The following is a 16,809-nucleotide window of genomic DNA, read 5'->3' as shown; positions in this document are numbered from 1 at the left end:
GGAGGTATTCAAGTATGCTTCTGTATTAGTTTATATGTTCTTATACTTTCAGGGAGACAACATCAACCTTTCTTTACAAAAGTTGGATGCAGAAGGGAACTAGCAGTCAGTCATCTTTTGGACTACTCTGGTGATGAAGGAATAGAAGGAATACACATATAAACAATTTATAGAAATGCTTGTGCATCCAACAATCAGTATTTTAGGTGCCAGGATAGAACCAAGGATCAGTGAGGAAATTAGAAAGGTGTTGCAGCTATCAGACCAAGTTCAGATAGGGGATTGGTACCTCTACCAAAACTATACATAATTGAGAATATTTGGGTGTGAGCTTGCACCTTACAAGCTACCTAAATTCCTCCCAATGAGGATTTTTTCTCTAGAGTACATAAGGCAGATGTTAAATATGGATGAAATCCACTTTGTTGCTGCCAAGAAGAAATCCCAGTTCAAAATCAAAACACAGATTGGGCCTTTCATTTACAATAGCAGGGAAGCAAGGGAAGAAGTAGATAAGATACTAAAAGAAATGTAGTTCAGCCTTAGCTTTACTTGGTCATATGATCCATTAGGGATCATTTCTAAATTAAGAGTAGAAACCAAATCTACTCCTTATTTTCACATATCCATACCAAAGATAAAGAAGTATAAAAACCAGCTAGAATAGGTTGAGAATACTCTGCAAGAGGCAGAAGAGTAGCTGGTATCATCCTCTATAGTATAGACTCCTACCATGCAGGAGAAAATAGCTAAGAGAAGCAGGGAAGAAGATTCCCCTTCAAGGACTAAAATTTTCAGTGAAGGATTCAAAATTATGTATAGGAAGAAGGCCAAGCTTAGTTCCAAACTAAGCCTCAAAAAAGATTTAGAGTAGGAGAACATTATCACCACTAATGAGCCACTTGTTTCCTCATTAGTGGGTGATTAGACCACACTGTCTCCCAACACCTCCACAACTTCACAAGAGCAGCAACAAATTATGCAGACCAACACATCAACTACAGGGGAGACAGAGAAGAGTATAATGGACATTTTTAAGGAGATAAAAGTAAGAAATGTGGCCTTAAATATTAATACCCACAATCAGTTCTGGAAATAGACTTCCGGTGCTCAAAGCAGGCTATTTTCAGCCTTTGATTCATAAAAAGGTAAAATGAAAATGGCATTCCTTCAGGCACAGGTTCCCTAGCCCAAGGCAGCATCAAACTACAAGAAGATAGTATTTGAGTTTGATGTAAAAGATATACATCCAATTGACCAAATGGAGATGCACAAGTAGACTAGAGAAATTATATTTTCCATTGTCACTAACACTACTATGAGTTTTTCTAAACTGCGGGTTACATTAGCAAATGTCCAATCATAGATGAAGATGGAGAAGGTATCTGCACTTGCCCAAGACACCAGGATCAAAACTCTGGAGGACTTGGTGATCAAAGCGGATTATGACCCTTCAAACATCAATGTTGCAGAAGAGATTATAAAGAAAAATAATTTAGACATAGCAGCATTAAGGAAGCAGTTGAAATTGCCAGCTACAGAAGATCCTCTAGCCAAGGATATTGAAGAAACAGAGACACAAAAGGTAGATATGATGAAGCTCATCATGGAGCAGAGTGCACAGTTGAAGCAAATGGAGATAGAGATGGAAATTTTGATTAAAGAAAAGGAGAAAACTCCCAAAATGGTTATTTTCCCTTTGGAAGCACTCCCTATCACAGATATTCCTACAGCCATATCTTCTACAACAAGTACAGGGGACGCTGCAGATCAGTTGGAAAATGCAGTGCAAAACATGTCTCTCTAGAGTGAAGAGATCAAAAAGTTGCAAGATCAAGTCAAACTTCTACAGTTTCATCAAACGAAGACTGAAAATTTTCATGTAGTAGAGCTACAGAGAGCTCAAAATCAGATAGAGGCATGGAAGAAGTCAGCAGCTGAGTCTTCTATTGGCTACACACTGTGTCATGTTAAAGAATCATATGGACCAATATCATTAAAGAAATAGATGAAATCTGGCCATGTATCCAGATTATATTAGAGCAAAAGGAATTGATGGAGAAATCCAAGAAAAATATTTCTACTATCAATGCTCAATTGGGAGAAATACCTACTACAGCCAACAACATCATAAAGTTCCTCAATTCCAAAAACATATATGATCTAGATGATGTAGGAGTGGATGACAAAACATAAACTATTCTGCAGGTAAAGAAATTTCTAACAAAGAAGAACATAGTTTTATAGCTGACAGAGAAGTGTCACACTCTGGAGGTAGCAGTTAATAGGTTTTTCACTAGAATTGATGCATTGAACAAGAAATGTTTGCCTTCACTATTTATAATCAATAACAAATTAATGACTAGGGAAGACTACATGAAGAATCTTTAGGACATTTCCAAGGATACAGCTAAGTCTTCCAACATCAAAGGTTCTATGACAGGGAGAGATTTTTACGAAGCTATCAGCATCATAAGTTTTATCCAACACGAGATAAAACACATTTTTGCAATAAAACCCACTTTTGCTCGGTATACGTAGGTAGATGACATATACCACAAGGTAGCAAAGATTGTTATTCTAGATGAAGAGAAGTGGGATAAGTTGTGTGAATTCTAGAATTAAAAAGACAGGTCAGCTTCACCAACGCAACACCCGAATAGTGGCCACTCAACAACTGTTTTCTTTCAAAGTAGGGCCAGATGTTCATATCACTTCAACAAATGCATTCCTTTTGATCACATTACTTATTTTATGTTAGTTCTAGGTTAATAATAGAATGTCATGTCACTCAGACATTAATTGTAATATTTTTGTAATTTTGTTTAAATACTTCATTTAGTCGAAGTGTTCAGGGTTGAACCCTTGAAAAAGTTATAAAGCAGATTTGTAATAAGTTGGAGCATTTTTGGGATAATAAAGATTCTGGATTTTCCTCATATGTTCAGTCTCTCAGTGAGTTGTATTTCATCTTGTTTATTCATTATGCCTTCTACACATAAATAATGTCTTTTGCATTTATCCGATTTAAAATTTAATTGAATTTCAGTTTCATTTTGGACTCTGTGAAGTTGTAATTTAAATAAGAGATAAATTGACAGAACTATCTGTTATTGTAAATTCCTCTTTGAGAATAAATTGCGCTAGATCTTTGTGATAGTCTATTTATATTTTGTTGATAAATAAAAAATTGTTTTCTTAATTTCTACTTATAAATGCTTAAATACCCAGTTTGAATATTACATCGATTGTACATCTCCATATTCTACTTTTTCATTCCACTAAAATCAAAATAATCATGTGCATGTAAATACAACCTTTTATTTTATTAAGAATCTATTCTAAGTTTAAAGCACCTATTTATAAACAGTTCATTGGTCATCCAAGCATTTAAAACAACAAAAAATTATATATGCTTTGACATAACTAATTGACCTTAGGTTATCTCAAAGGACAACTTCAGATTGGCATCGTTTCCAGGAAGTGAAGTATTGAAAGCTAAATTTTCCTTGGGGCAATGATTCTCCCTTTCCTTTAAGGTGAATAAAGGATAAGTTTATAGGTCAAAATATTTCACCTGGCGATTCCACTAGTCCAAGCTAGCTCCTTTTAAGCATACTAGATCACGTTCTGATTCTTAGATTGTTAACCCTCTACCAGACCTAGAAAGACTTATTAGGGGAACCTCTTCAAGGAGAAGACGTAGAACCCCTTCTTCTTCTTCAGCTTTACACCCTGAAGACATTTCATCTGTAGATCCTTTTTCATCTGTACCATCCCATCCTAATTGGACTAAACTACCTCCTAGGTTTCTAAACTCCATTCTAGAGGAGTAGATCTTCCATTAGCCTTTTTAATAGAGTCACTTGATTCATATCAAGTCCCATCCATTACTATCAAATCACCTTCATCTGAGGAAGAATTGGGTTTATGTTTACCTGAACTCAAGCCTCAATATTTCATTACTCCAATTTCTTATTCTATTCCATCAATCTCTACTAATATTGAAGAGACATTTTCTGTCTATTTGAATCCTTTGTCTGATAATAAGGAAGACTTTTCACTAGGAGTTTAGAAGTTGGTTATCAAAACACCTTTGAAATCCTCAAGGAGGTCTCCTCCCTCTTTCTCTCCTCCACATACCAATACCCCTACGAATTCATCTCCATCTCCTTCATATTCAGCTTTATGATCCTCTTCTTCCTCATCATCATCCACTCAGTCACCCCATACTCCTCCTGTTGTTATGGATTTTCGACCCATTTTGCAAGCAAGGTATGTTCCTCTAGTTCTCCCTGCAAACTTGGGAAATTTTCTTGATGGATATCTAAAACATATACCAATATTTAATGGAGAAACAGGTCCCTCAGCAGAGGATCATGTATTAGCTTTACTAGATTTTGTTGACAATATGAACATAGAGTAGGAAGATGTTTATATGAGATTATTTGTACAATATTTAGAAGGAAATGTTAGGATTTGGTATAGGAAACTTAGAGCTAACTCTATTAGAATATGGAATGAGCTCATAACTATCTTCAAAAACCAATGGGGGATAAAGAAACATCTTGTTTACTTTCTCACTGAATTTGAAGAATTAAAGAGAAACCCTGGTGAACCAGTTGTTGAATTCATCAAAAGATTTAACGAACTCTATAATAAAATTCCTGTTGATTGTAAACCACTAGTAGCAGCTGCAAAGGTCAGATTTTCGAAAGCATTTGAAGATGCCTTTGCAGTCATGCTAATGGAAAGGGTTTCTAATACATTAGAAGACATGGAGACAAATTTGTTGGGTTGTGTTATATTCTTTCCACGACTAACCTACGTAGTGAACCAAGGGGTTAGAGGGGCGTCGAAGCCCCCCCTTCGTTGCACCGATTGCACAGCAGGGGGGTCACACGGGGGGTGGTAGCCCCCCCTATCCAGGGGGTTTTGAGGGGGGTGGGTAGCCCCCCTCTATGGGGTCTGGGGCAGCGCCCTAGGAAAAAAAAAATTGGACCCTATATTAGGTTGGGCGAACCTACCTATGGTTTTCGATCCATGGTATTGGATGCTTTGGCATGTATAAATATGTATTGTAACATTGAAAGGAATATAATGAAAAATCAAGCTGGTAGTCCTAGTTTTGGGATCTAGGGGAAAATCTCTGTGTATATTTGTTTTCTGTGTTATGCTCTCGCATTGTTTATTTTCTGTGTTTAAGAATTCGTATGCAGGTAATTTGTGTACAAGGTTAAAACCTACATTTGGTATCGGAGCTGTTTTGGCTTCAAGGGGACGCCTTTGTTGTTGAGGGGTTTCACTCAGGCCTGTGGTAGACCCTGTTGAGTGGGAGATCTATGAGATCGATTCTGATGGTGAAAGAAGATGGCGAGCAGTGGAAAGATAGAGATCGAAAAATTTAATGGTCAGAGTTTTGAGTTGTGGAAAATCAAGATGGAGGATCTGTTGGTGGATAAAGATCAGTGGATCGCGGTAGATCTGGGTACTAAACCAACTGTAGTGTCCCATGAAGAATGGAAGAAGTTGGATCGGAAGGCAAAGAGCACAATACGATTGTGTGTCTCAGATTCAGTATTGTTGAATGTATCAAGGGAAGCTACAGCGAAGGTTTTGTGGGACAAGTTAGGGACTTTGTACCAATCTAAGTCTCTGGTGAATAAACTGTTCCTACAGAAAAAGCTGTATAACCTGAGGATGAAAGATGGAGACTCGGTGGCAGAGCATCTGAATGCATTTAATAGTGTGGTAAGTCAGTTAGCATCTGTTGATATTAAAATTTCAAATGAAGATAAGTGCATCAGTTTGTTGTGTTCTCTACCAGATTCCTGGGATAGTCTGGTTATTGCAATAGGTAGCAATGCAACTGACTTGCGGTTTGATGAAATAGTCTCATCCTTGTTGATGAAGGAGATGATACGGAAAAATATGGAGAGCCAGAATGGCGATGCCTTGTCTGTACGAGGACGGTCCCAGAACAGAAACAAAAATAAGTCATCAAGTGGGAGATCTAAATCTAGAGGGAGATCTAAATCTCCAGGAAAACCTGTAAAGGTGGTGTGCTGGAAATGCAGAAAGGAAGGGCACTAAAAAGGCACTGTAAATCTAAAGCTCCTGATAAAGGAAAGGGATCTGATGATGCTCCTTTTGCAGAGACGAAAACCACCTCAGATGAAGGTGGGGATGTGTACTTGGCTTCTTCAAGTACACATGTAGATCATGATGCATGGTTGATTGACTCAGGTGCATCCTTTCACTTCACTCCCCATAGAGAGTGGTTCTGCGAGTATGATAAATACGATGGTGGTGATGTCTTCTTAGGGGATGATAGGAAGGCTAGAATCATTGGTCGCAGAAAAGTAAAGTTGAAGTTGCAAGGTGGAAGGGTTAGAACACTCCCGGGTGTTCTGCATATTCCTACATTAGCCATAAATTTGATTTCCTTAAGCAAGTTGGATGATACAGGTGTCAAAACAGTGTTCGAGAAGAATACCTACAAGATGGTTTGAGGAGCACTGGTATTAATGCGGGGAGTTCAGACTGGAACTCTGTACAAGCTGCAAGGTAGCACTGTTTTTTATGGGTGCAACAGTTCTGTGGTTCCTAAAAGTGGAGCAGAAAATCTAGTGGTCTCTGGAGAGAAGACCATGTTGTGGCATCAAAGGCTTGGATATATTGGAGAGAAGGACTGTCAAATACTTCATGGTATAGGTATGAGTAATAACTCTCTAGATTTTGATTTCTGTGAAAATTGTGTATATGGGAAGCAGAATCGGGTGAGTTTCCCCTCTAGTGGTAAGAGGGTGAAACAGATATTAGAGCTTGTGCACAGTGATGTGTTTGGACCTATGAAGGTTCCATCACTGGGTAATTCTATGTACTATGTATCATTTATAAATGACTTCTCAAGGAATACATGGATATATTTCCTTAAGAAGAAATCTGAATTCTTTAACAAGTTTAAAGAATTTAAGGCTCTAGTGGAAAACCAGACAGAGAAGAAGATAAAGGTGCTAAGGACAGATAACGGTGGAGAGTTTTGCAGTAAGGAATTTGAAGAATTCTGTAAGAAGTGTGGTGTAGCACGGCAGAAGACTACTCCATATACACCTTAGCAAAATGGAGTTGCAGAAAGAATGAACAAGACATTGATGGAAAGGGCAAGAAGCATGCTCAGTGGTGCCGGGTTAGGACAAGAATTCTAGGCAAAGGCGGTGGAGACACCATGTTACTTGGTCAACAGATCACCTTCATCAGTGTTGGAGGATAAAATTCCACAAGTATGGACTGGTAAGAAACCCTCTCTTTCACATCTGAGGGTATTTGGATGTGATGCATATGTACATGTTCCAAAGGAGAAACGAACCAAGTTGGATAGTAAATCTGAAAAGTGCATCTTTATTGGGTATACGGATGGTTTAAAAGGTTATAAGCTTTGGAACCCAGCAACAAGGAAGGTTGTGTACAACCGAGATGTGGTGTTCAGAGAGGTGAAAGATGCTATTAAACATGAAGTCCAACCAAAGGAACCTAAGAAGATAGAGTTTGAGCTAAAGGAGGAAGAATCAGAATCTACAGCAGAGGAGGAATCAGAAGATGAAGAGCCACAAACTTCGGGTGTGAGAAGATCAATTTGAGAAAGAAGGCAGCCAGAAAGGTATAGTCCATCTGCTTTCTATTCAAATTTTTCTTTATCTATTACTGATGATGATCCCAGAACTGTGAAGGAAGCAGTAGATTTAGAGGATGGAAAACTCTAGAAAGAGGCCATGGTTGATGAAATGGCATCTTTGCACAAAAATGAGGCTTGGGATCTAGTGGAATTGCCGGATGGAAGGAAGCCCATTGGCAGCAAATGGGTGTTCAGGAAGATGACAAATGTAGAAGGAAAGGTGGAGAAATACAAAGCTCGGTTGGTAGCAAAAGGTTATTCCCACGTGCCGGGAATTGATTTTGGTGATATTTTTTCTCCTGTTGCAAAGGTATCTTCTATTAGATAATTTTATCTGTTGTTGCTACTTTTGATTTTGAGGTAGAATAGATGGATGTGAAGACAGCATTTCTTCACGGGGATCTGGAAGAGGAGATCTACATGAAGCAACCTGAAGGCTTTGTGGTGAAGGGTAAGAAAGAACTGGTATGCAAGTTAAAGAAGTCTTTGTATGGGTTAAAACGGTCACCAAGGATGTGGTATCATAAATTTGATACATTTATACGGGGACTTGACTTCACTAGAAGCAAAGCATATCACTATGTTATTTATGTGGATGATATGTTGCTGGTTGGAAATGACAAATAAATTATCCAGGATTTGAAGACCCAATTGTCCTCCAAATTCGACATGAAAGATCTTGGTGCTGCAAACTATATTTTGGGCAATGAAATTAAAAGAGATCGGGCAAAGAGGAAGCTCTGGTTAAACCAGAGGAAGTATGTCTAGACAATATTGCAGAGGTTTAATATGTAGGATAGTAAACCAGTGAAGGTTCCTATTCCTGTAGGTGTAAAGTAATTTGTTGAACAGTGTCCCGACATAAGAAGAGGAAGAGGACATGTCTCGTGTTCCATATGCAAGTGCATTCGATAGCCTGATGTATGCAATGGTCTATACTAGACCAGACATTGCACATGCAGTGGGAGTATTGAGCAGGTTTATGTCAAAACCAGGAAAGGAGCATTGGACAGCAGTGAAGTGGGTTTTTAGGTATTTGCATGGCACTAGTGATTATGGTTTGTGCTACCAAGGAAGACCAGGATTGGACAGAGTGTTGGATATTCATGGCTTTGTTTAGGCAGACTGGGCTGGAGATATGGATTAGAGAAGATCTACAAGTGGGTATGTGTTTAACCTATGTGGAGGTGCAATCAGTTGTATGAGTAAGAAACAATCTGTAGTGGCACTATCAACTATAGAGGCAAAATACATGGAAACCACTCATGCAAGCAAGGAAGAAGTTTGGTTGTAGAGATTGTGTTCAAGTATGGAGTTAGTATAGGGAGCTATAAGGATAGACTGTGACAGCCAAAGTGCAATTTTCTTGGCAATGAACCTTGCATATCATTCAAAGACAAAGCAAATTGATGTTCAGTATCACTTTGTGAGGGATATGATAGAAGACAAAAAGGTGTTGTTGGTAAAGGTGGACACTTTGAAGAATACTGCAGATGCATTGACAAAATTTGTGAGCTCTGAGACATTCTCCTAGTGTAGAGAAACAATGGGCATTTCAAGGCTAGAAAAATGACTAAGCTCTCCTGTGGCCTCCTGTGGAAAGAAAACAACAAGTGGGAGAATGTTGGGTTGTGTTATATTCTTTCCACGACTAATCGACATGGTGAACTGGGGGGTTAGAGGGGGGGTGGAGCCCCCCCCTTCATTGCGCCGATTGCGCAGCGAGGGGGTCACAGGGGGGTTTGAGGGGGGCGGGTAGCCCCCCTCTACGGGGTCCGAGGCAGTGTCCCTGGAAAAAAAAAATTGGACCCTATATTAGGTTGGGCAAACCTACCTATGGTTTTCGGTCCATGGTTTTGGACGCAATGATTTTCGGTCCATGGTATTGGACGCTTCGGCATGTATAAATATGTATTGTAACATTGAAAGGAATATAATGAAAAATCAAGCTGGTAGTCATGGTTTTGGGATCCAGGGGAAATCTCTGTGTATATGTGTTTTATGTGTTATGTTCTCGCATTGTTTATTTTCTGTGTTTAAGAATTCGTATGCATGTAATTTCTATACAGGGTTAAAACCTACAAATTTCTATAGAGCTAGAAGATAATAGGTCAACTTCTGAAAAACTTAAAGCTAAAGTAGAGAAATAAGAAGGAAAACTAAAAGCTAGGGGTATGACTCATCTTCTTCCAAATTGAAACTTGAAGATCAGAAAATTTCTGAAATTACATCTTTACTTAGAAACCTTTCTAATAGGATTTCTAAAATTGAAACACAACCTATAACTGCTCAGCAAACTACTGTCAGACCTCGAACTCAAACTCAATTTCAAAAAACTCATCAAATGTAGACTTTACAGAGACCAAGTTCTGATCAAAAATTCCAATCACCTTTGTTGATTGATGATCAACAGCCACAGGATACAAGCCCTTTAATTACTGAATATATCAATAATATTGATTCTTCAACAGTACAAATGGAAATAGTTCCTTCATCTTCACCTCAGTCTTTTGAACAAGAAAAAGGAGATGGTCAATTTTCAAAATACCTAGCATTCTCTCAATTTCTGATTGTAGAATTGAATAAGAGGTATGATCTAAGACCAAGATCTGGTCCTGCTAGACCTTCAAAACCCACCACTATAATTGAACCTGCAATAAAATCCATTCAAACACAAACTCCAACACCTTAGACTATAGAGTCATCCACTGAAACCTTTTCATCTGACGAGACCATTTTGACAACTTTTAATATTGAAAAGGAATTGGAAAGGGTCAAGATTCCTATACCTTTAGCTAAACTTTCCAAAAACCCTGGTTATAAAAATCAAGTGTCTAAATGGATATAGTCCTCTAGTGAAGATGTTGAGGGGGATGTTGTTAGTTTGCAAGATGAAAAGCCCTCAGTAGTGTTTGCCCCTAGTTCTCATATGATTGATGAAATTGTTCCACCATTTTATGTAACCTTAAAAGCTCATGACTTTCTTTTGTATAACTGCATGTTGGATTTTGGAGCTTCTCATAGCCTTATGCCAAAAGTAATTATGGACCAACTTCAATTACAAGTTACTTGTTCTTATCATGATCTTTAACCTTTGATTCAAAGAAAGTATTGTGTGTAAGATTGATCAAAGACCTAGTTGTGACCTTAGCTCAAATACCTGTCAAGAGTATAGTTATAGACATAGTTGTCACTGATATTCTTGCAAAGTTTGGCATGCTTCTATCTAGATCATGTTGTGGTAAACTTGGAGGATCACTTCAGTTGGACAGGTCTTTTGCTACTATTCCAGTCTGTGGAGGTGAAAATTTAAGATTATATTGGGAAGTCAGATTCCTTCATACTGTTTGTAGGTCTGATCAAGAAAAAAAACACCCTATATATGCAGTAGATCAGGATTTTGGTTGCTTTCAGTTATCTTCACAAAATTCATCAAACAATCAACTTGCCATTGAAAATATAGTTTCCAAACCTAAATTTGTAGAATTAGATATCTAGAAACTTTATTTTGATGGCTCTTGCTCAAGAGAAGGAGCAGGAGCAAGAGTAGGAATTGTTTTAATATCACCAAATAAAGAAAACATAACTCAATCATGTAAACTTGAATTTCAGGTCACCAATAATGTGGCTGAGTATGAGGCTTTTCTTCTTGGTCTTGAGCTAGCTAGGAGTTTAAAGGTTCAAAACTTGAGTGTATTTTCTGATTGTGAGCTTATAGTGAACCAGGTTAGAAATCTATGATAAACGAAACACCCAAGGCATAGGTCTTATAGAAATGAAGCTTTGGACACAATTGAAAATTTATTCCAAGGATTTAACATAACTATTATTCCTAGAGATGAAAATATGCATGCTGACTCACTAGTTGTCTCAGCAAGCTCTTTTAAAATCCCTGAGCCAGTATTGTTAGAATACCAAATTCAAGTCAAGTATAGACCATCAATTCCTAATAACCTTAAACACTGGCAGATTTTTGAAGATGATGAACAATTAAAATCTTTCCTTCAAGTCATTGATGAATTCTCAAATATGAAAATTGAAGAAGATCAAAACGATGTTCAAGAATCAAATCATCTAAATCCAGAAACTTCATTTAGTCCTAAAATTCTTGATCATGATATCATCCAATTATCTAATAATTTTATTCCTAAAGGATTAGTTCCATTGGAAAAACTATTTGATAATAATGATGTCTCTAAAAACCCCTTGTTTAACTCACCTGAAGAAGAAATCGAAGAATGCAATATTGGGACTTTGGATGATGTGAGAAATATTAAATTGTCATCAACCTTGCCTTTGGATGTAAAAATCAAATACTTGAATCTTCTTAAAAATTACAAAGATGTTTTTGCCTGGTCTTATAATGAGTTAAAAACTTATAATACATCTTTGATTGAGCACAATATTCCTTTGAAACCAAAGGCAAAACCCTTTTAGCAAAAGCTAAGAAGAATCAATCACATCCTACTTCCAACCATTGAGAAAGAACTTAAAAGGATACTTTATGCTCATATCATAGTACCTTTAAGGTATTCTAATTGGGTAGCCAACCTAGTTCCTGTCAGAAAGAAAAATGGTGAGATTAGGCTATGTGTAGACTTTCGAAATCTGAATAAATCATCTTTAAAGGATAATTATCCATTTCCCAAAATGGATCATCTACTTCAAAAAGTTTCAGGTGAAAATAGGATCTCTATGCTAGATGGATTTTCTAGTTACAACCAGATCATGGTAAGTCAAGATGACCAAGACAAAACTACTTTCACCACACCTTGGGGTACATTTATGTATGCTAGAATGCCATTTGGGTTAACCAATGTTGGAGCTACTTTCCAAAGAGCCACGGATCTATAATTTGTAGGTAAAACATCTAAATTTACTATCATTGATTTATAAGATTTAACTATTTTCTCTAATTTTGATGAAAATCATTTAAAACACTTGAGCAAGGTTTTTGACAGGTGTGGGAAATTTAGCATATCCATCAATCTGAAGAAATATTTATTTGTTGTAAAGGAAGGGAAATTACTAGGGCATATAATCTCCAAGGAGGGAGATATAATTGACCTGAAGAGAATTTCAGCTATTCAGACCCTATCTTCACCAAGGAATAAGAAATAGATACAAACCTTCCTTGGAAACATTAATTTTCTCAGAAGATTCATCCCTAATAATGCAGAGATAGTTAAGGCTATAACTGATATTCTAAAGAAAAACAATGAAGTGAAATGGATAGTTTATGCTAGATATGCTTTTGAACAAATCAGAAAAGCTATATTTGAGGCCCCTAGATTAGCTAGCCCTAATTATTCTTCACTTTTTAGCATATTTTATTTTATATCCGAGACAACCTTAGTTGTTATACTTTTACAGAGGAACACTAATGGTGATGACCAGCCTATAGCCTTCTTTTCCAAAGTTATGAGGGATACTAAACTTAGGTATGATATTATTGAAAAACAAGCTTATGCCTTAATTCAAGCCCTCAAAGCCTTTATAACCTATGTCCTGCATTCACACATTACAACTTATGTTCCTGATCATGTTGTTAAAACCATTTTGAACCAGCCTAATACTAATGGAAGAAGAGGGAGATGGATTGCTAAAATCCTTGAATTTGACCTTGAAATTAAAACCACAAAGCTAGTAAAAGGCCAAGGCCTCACCCAATTGTTAGCTGAATCCAACTACAAAGTATTGAATAAATCCGGTTTCTGAAATTTCATCTGGGGTGAATCCACAAGAACCTTCCTTAGTATCTGGGGAGAATCCATAAGAACCTTCCTTAATATCTGAGGTGCACAAGAACCTCCTCCTCATATAGAAGGGGAGAACCAACAAGAAAACCTCTCTTTAGATCAAGCCATTCTTGTCCACATAGATCAAAAATGTCTACTCTCTGATTGGTACTCTGATATTGTGAAATTTCTTAGGGATTTTCAATGTCCATCTGATCTTAACTTGAAGCAGTGCAAATCCTTGAAGCTTAAAGCAGTAAAATACTGCATTATCAATGCTAATCTATACTGGAAAGACCCTCTTAATATCCTTCTTCTTTGTTTAACCGAAAATGAAACAGAGGGAATTATAGATCAATTCCATGTAGGGTTTTGTGGTGGACACTATGCCTAGAGAGAAACAACCTACAAAATTTTAAAAGCGGGTTTCTATTGTCCCACACTTTTTAAAGAAGTTGGAGCAAGAGTAAGAAGTTGTGAACCATGTCAATTATTTGCAGGAAAACAGAAACTGTCAGTGCTTCCTTTGGTTCCATTATTGGTTCATGCTCCTTTTCTACAATGGGGGTTGGACTTTATAGGGGAAATTCATCCACAATCAAGTAATCAACACAGATGGATTTTAACTGCTACAAATTATTTTACCAAGTGGGTAGAAGCCATACCTGTTAAAAATGCAATTGATACTATTGTGATTAAATTTCTTGAAGAAAACATCCTATCAATATTTGGATGTCCTCAACAGATTGTTACAAATAATGCAACAGCTTTCAGCAGTGTTAAAATGATTGAGTTCTGTCAAAAATATTCAATCCTATTACACCATTCTACACCATACTATCCACAGGGTAATGGCCTAGCAAAGTCTTCCAACAAGATCTTAGTTAAGGTCATTAAGAAGACTCTTGAAGACCATAAAAAGAGTTGGGATAGCCATCTAATCCATGCAATTTGGGCAAATAGAGTTTCTCCTAAGAGATCAATAGGCAAGTCTCCTTTCCAATTAGTTTATGGCAAGGAAGCAGTTTTTCCTACTCATTTAGCTTTACCTGTTATGAGATTCCTTTAGGAATCCTATGAAGAAAAAGATGATTTCTCAAGAAGGATTAATCAAATTATTGAGTTGAATGAAGACAGGGATAAAATTTGGTACAAGCTAAGGAAATACAAAAATAAGATGAAAGAATTGTTCGACAAAAAGGCTAGAGAAAGAAATTTCAAGAAAGGTGACCTAGTGCTTAGATGGGATACATGGAGAGATGATAAAGGCAAGCATGCAAAATTTGACAACCTCTGGCTTGGACCATTTAGCATTTTAGAAGTCAAAGGGAATAATACATTCATCCTACAGAATCTGGAAGGAGAGTATTCATCATTGCCAGTCAATGGGAAATACTTGAAGCATTACATTCAGTATTAATTTTTCATCCATTCATTCATCATCTATAAATATCCTTAGAGTTTATTTTATTTTTGAAAAATTTTCAAGTGAGTATCTATTTCAGCAAAGACTCCATAGCCCGAGAAGAAGGCACTTGGACCTGCTTGTTCTCTGCATCGTACAGGGGTAAGTAGTCCCCAACTGGAGCCGATTTTGTAACATTATTTGATTTTGATAAGTTAGTATATTAGCCAAAAATAATTTTAAAATGTTAAGTTAGGATATGGATGCAAAAGAAATAAAAGTGAAAATGTTGGGCCAATTTAATGTTTTATAGGCATCCTTATTAATAAAATGATAGGTGTTAGCTGCCCTAAAAAAATAAGGCAAAAGACAATAAAATGTTAGGAAAGCAAAAAGAAAATAATGGCTTCATTTCATATTTTTATAAATGCACAGGCTGCTAGTCAAAATGCGCCACATTGGGAAAAGTCAAGTATTGTTTTCATGTGCAGAAGAAAAAGGCAAAGGAGCAAAAGTTTTACTCTAAAGACTTATATATCAATTAATTTTGGTATATTAATTCCCTATCCCTAAGTTTTAAAAGCCCCAAAGTTCCCCCCTCCGCTCATACTTTGGTGTATTAATCACCTATTCCTAAGTTTATTACCCCCCTCATACATTGCAAATATTCCCCACTATGCAGTAAATTAACTCTCGCTAGCCCCAACGAGTGTCCTGTCATGTCATGTTAACTCTCTTCCACCTCTCACTCCATCTCTATCCATCTCCAAAGATCTGACGACTCACATGGCATTTTGGCTCCCCCTCACCATCCAAACATTACTGTCGGGGGGGGTGGTGGTGGTGGGGGGGGGGGGTCCGAAATGGGTAGTATACGAAACCGCGCTCGCCCCTACGTGTCAACACCATAGCTTTTCAAACCCCCCTCGGGCGAAACCACTAACCGCTCTCCCCCCCCCCCCCCCCCCCGAAAAGTAGTTTCCCTCACTCCCGATACCACTCTTCTACCCGTTGTGCTCCCGCCACTCATCTTCCGCCACGTCATTCACCCGTTAACTCCACCAATTACATCTGCTCCCTCCACAATTAAGTCGTTAAGCAGTAAATGGTTTAGCCATTAATCCAATGGACCCATGCCACCTTCAATGGAAAAGCCACACTGTTATATAAACCTCCCTTTCACTTGTTAACATGTTACTGAATTCATGCACTATCACTGTATTTCTTTGTAGCAGGTTTGTTGGGATAAACTTTGACGTTTTCACCTGCTAGCGACACTGCCTGCTCCCTTGTTTTCAGCCTATTACCTCTGTAAAACCTGACTTCTCTCTGTGTATTGAAGCCTCGAATCCAATTTTCACTCGTCCTTAGCTTTATTAAATGATGCCTTGTTGTTGGGAAAAGTATCCAATACGGAATGACCCTATCCCACTCTAAGGGTGATAGTACCTCAGCAACAACTGAATGCAAAGCTATTCAAGATTACTTCTTTATGAGATGAGAGAGAGAAGAGAAAAGGGATCCACTAATCGTTATCTTCTACTAATGGTTGATCCAATCTTCCCTCTTGCTGCTTGCTCCTAGCTCCTTGCTCTTTCACCGGCCCAGCTACACAAAGATCCTGCAAAAGCACAAAGAAAGGAAACTACAAGAAGCATACATCCATAACTGATTCAAGGATTAGAATGAATCAAATATACAAGCATCAATTCACCATAGAGACACATGCATATAGAAGAACCTCAAATACTTTATTAATAGAAGAAGTAAAGTTCTGAGAGTGTTACAACCATAATAGGCCCAATCCAGCAACACCTCCCAGCAGAAAGAAATCTCCTCTTCACCTCCTTCAAAGCAATCACCCAATAGTTCTATGCACAAACCAACAGCACTTCCTTACATTCACAAGATTCCAGCCCCCCTAGACCTCATGAGAGAGCTCTATATATAGGAGATTTGGAGAGAGGATGAGTTAGCTTGAGCTTGGCATG

Source organism: Pinus tabuliformis, chromosome Q (assembly GCF_031772625.1).
Source record: "Pinus tabuliformis cultivar Carrire ecotype Pingquan chromosome Q, CPIR1, whole genome shotgun sequence".
Taxonomy (NCBI): Eukaryota; Viridiplantae; Streptophyta; class Pinopsida; order Pinales; family Pinaceae; genus Pinus; species Pinus tabuliformis.
Note: the sequence above shows the minus strand (reverse complement) of the source record.